The sequence below is a fragment of the Octopus bimaculoides genome, chromosome 7, assembly GCF_001194135.2.
Source record: "Octopus bimaculoides isolate UCB-OBI-ISO-001 chromosome 7, ASM119413v2, whole genome shotgun sequence".
NCBI classification, from domain to species: domain Eukaryota; kingdom Metazoa; phylum Mollusca; class Cephalopoda; order Octopoda; family Octopodidae; genus Octopus; species Octopus bimaculoides.
In genome coordinates this window covers 54,637,764-54,641,542 of record NC_068987.1, presented here as the reverse complement: position 1 = coordinate 54,641,542, position 3,779 = coordinate 54,637,764, and the positions used below count along the sequence as shown (strand labels likewise).

At 35.9% G+C, this 3,779-nt stretch overlaps 1 long non-coding RNA gene across 1 annotated transcript in view; it reads right to left on the bottom strand.

The window, feature by feature from the left end:
* Positions 1-3,779, bottom strand: part of LOC128248380 (uncharacterized) — a 71,193-nt gene that overhangs the window by 21,316 nt on the left and 46,098 nt on the right. The window lies entirely within an intron of this gene.

Below are 3,779 nucleotides of genomic sequence, written 5' to 3'. Positions count from 1 at the left end.
ATATATATATATATATATATATATATATATATATATATATATATATATATATATACATGCATATATATATATGTTTGTGTATATGTGTGTGTTTGTCACTCTCCACTGCTTCACAACTTGTATTGGTGTGTTTATGTCCCCTGTAACTTAGTAGTTTGATAAAGAGTGCTCAATAAAATAAGTACCAGGCTTATAAAATAGATAGGTCCTGAGGTCAATTTGTTCGACTAAAACCCTTCACGGTAGTGCCCCAGCATGGCTGCAGTTAAACGACCGAAACAATTAAAAGATATATATATATATATAAACGTTCACACACACATGCGCAAACACACACACACATTTATATATATATTAAGGTCCTGGCAACATTCAGCAGACACACAATGTAATGGGGCACCTTTTGATGCAAGTCTGATGAAATGCCAGTCTAGTGTTGATAACTATAAGTATTATGCAACTTTTCACACAGGATTTTTGTGTGTGTGGTGTTAAGAACAGGATAGTACAGAAACAATTGTAACTGGTTATTAAAGATGTGCTAAACGCTTTCTTTTTCTTCTTATTCGGATCACACACATGCGTGCACACACGCACACACACAAATTGTTATACAAGTATTGTGACAGAAGCGAGGAGAAAAGAGGCTAAATTATGACAATGTTTATGAGAGAAAGGTAGGATAATAGCAGTAACAACAACAACAATAAGAGTACTGCAAGATGAGAGGATAATGGAAGGATATATTAGAGAGGAAGTCACTATAGAGTACAAGAGGAGAATTATAAAGGTGCTCAAAACAAGGTTTCATGGAGAGAAGATCATTAAAGCCATAAATATGTGGGCTTTGCTAGTTTTGAGATACTCTGTTCCCTCTCAGTAATGGACAAAGGTCGAACTGCAGAACTTGGATGGAAGAACTAGAAAGCTGCTCTCAATGCATAGTGCACTCCACCCTAAAAGCAACATTGACTGACTCAACCTATCAAGAGAGGAGGATGGTAGAGAATTACTAAACACAGAAGACAGTGTTAATACTGCAATACTAGGTCTGGAAATTGATGTTGTGCAGAGTAAAGAAAGAATATTGGCAGCCAGAGATACCCGAAAAGTGACCGAAACAGTAGAAGAATTCAAGGAGAAAAGGAAGAACAAACAAATAGAATTACATGGTCAATTCATGCAACAAATTGAGAATGTTGAAAGTAAAGATTGCTGGCTTTGATTGATGGATGGGAACTAAAAATGACAAAAACACTAATTATAGCTGCTCAGGAACAAGCCCTTAGAACAAATCTAATAAAGACAAATACTGAAAAGAAAAAACTTAGACAGCAAATGTAGAAACTGCAGGAAAGGAGACAAAAATATCAATCACCTTTTGAATGAGTGCAGTATACCAGCACAAAAAGAGTATAAGTGTAGACACGATTGTATAGGCAAAAGTGTACATTGGAATTTTAGCTCTGAGTGTGGGGCTTCAAAACAACAGAAAAGTGGTCTGAACATGAAGCAGATACCATGATAGAAAATGAGAATTACAAGATCTTGCGAGATTTCCCTATAAATCTGACTACACTATCGAAGCAAGATGATCGAATATGATCACAGAGGACAGAATGAAGAAACAGTGTAACATCATAGATTTTGCAACTCCCTATCATAGTAGATTTGATACCAAAGAAATCAGCCAGAAAGCTGGGGAGGCTGTGGAAGACCAAGACAACAATTATTCTAGTAGTAATTGGTACAGTTAGCCCTACACTTAGAATGCTACCTAAAAGGGTGAAGGGGATTGGAATTAAAACTTGCAAAAATTGCAAAAATGTAGCATCCTATTAGGTTGTCAAATATGAAATTTTCAGAAAAGAAAAAAAAAAGTTTGCTGATGTTTTATAAATACAAAGAATAGTTTTAATCATCAAAGTAAACACCCAAATTGTTAATACACTTTTAGCATTTCAGCAGTAGCTTGTCCAGCCCAGAAAATCTAGTCAATAAAATCTTGGAAGGCCTGTTTTATAGCATTGTCAGAATTAATTTTTTCCTATCAAAGAGTTATCCAAATTCTGGAAGAAGTGGTAGTCAGTGGGGACAAGATCAGGTGAGTATGGTGGATGATGAAGAACGTCTAGCTCTAACTCCAACTCCTGTGGGTTCGCCACTGTCGTTTTTGCGATGTGTGGTCTGGTGTTGTCTTACAATAAAATAGGAGTGGATCTGTTGACTAATCTAGGCTGTTTTTTCATAAGCTTCTGCATCATTTGGTCCAGTTGGCTGCAGTGTACTTCGGCCATGCTTGATGAGCCAGGAAGTGCAAAAAATTGTCTTAACTGGTACATCACACATATTGAGAAGAGCATTGTCGCTGTGAATTTTCTTTCCTTTTCCCCCCACTTCATTTTATTTGTTTACCAGGAAACCCCAAAATGGCTGAAGTTCAAAAGATAGTGCTCATGGGAACTGCCCATATCCTACGTAAAATACTGTCTATGTGATCTCAAGTTTTAAAGCAAACACATAATTTTCTTATGGTTTCTTAAACATTCACTTGAACAAAACTGTACAAATCCAAATATATGGTACCCTAGGCATAACACCTACATGAACTTCTAACTTGTTGTCTCTTGAGGTCTCTGGGTGAGACTTGGATCCAACTTGTACAAATGCAAAACAAAAGTCAAATATAAAATAATAATAATAATTACCAGGAAGGAATTCAATATGAATGGAGGACTTCATCCAAGGGTAGAAGTAGAAAGACTATATTCACCTAGAAAGGAAGGTAGTAGAGGCTTCATATCAGTAGAAGACTGCATGGAGTTAGCTAGAGTAGATATATAGCCTCCTTTGTAGGTAATAGGGAGCAAATTTCATTAAAAGGCATTAGATTAGCAGAAGGAGATAGGGAAACCAAAATGCCAAATGAAATTAAAACCAGAAAAAAGAAAAGCAAAATTATCTGACTGGCAATGGAAAGCTTTTCATAGTAGATTTCCAAAGATAGTGGCAGAAAATAGTAAATATGAGACATAGTTGTGGTTGCAGAAAGGAAGGCTAAAAAGGGAGATATAAAGTTTGCCAGTAGCAGCATAAGACCAGGCATTGAGAGCTAATTGGATAAAAATCAAGACAGACAAAAGTCAAGGAGATTTCTCATGTAGGTTATGCAAATCAAAAGAGAAAAGTATTACTTATATATTTAGTGAATGTAGTATGCAAGCATAGAAAGAATGCAAGAACAGACAAGACAACCTAGGAAGAAAATCCACTAGGAGTTTTGTAGAAAGCTACGATTTGACCATACTGATTAGTAGTATGAACTTGAGCCTAGTAAAGTGCAAGAAAGTAAGAAATATAAGATGTTGTAGGACTTTAACATTCAGTCTGACAGAGTAACAGAAGCTAGAAGGCCTAATTTAGTAGTAGCAGACAAAGAAAAAAGAAAGTATCAGGTAATTGACTTTACAGTTCCAAATGATGAGAAAGTCCATATGAGAGGTATAGAGAAAATAGTAATGCAACAGGACCTAGCCATTGTGTTACAAAGGCTATGGAAACTACTAGTAACATGTATCCCTGTAGTCATTGGTGCATTAAGAACTATCGCTAAAAATTTGAGCAGATGGATAGAGGAAATAGGCATAAAACCTAGTTTTGTGCATCTCCAGAAAACAGTATTATTAAGGTCAAGTGTCTTCTACTATAGCTTTGGGTTGACCAAAGCTTTGTGAGTGCATTTGGTAGAGAGAAACTGAAAGAAGCCTGATATATATATA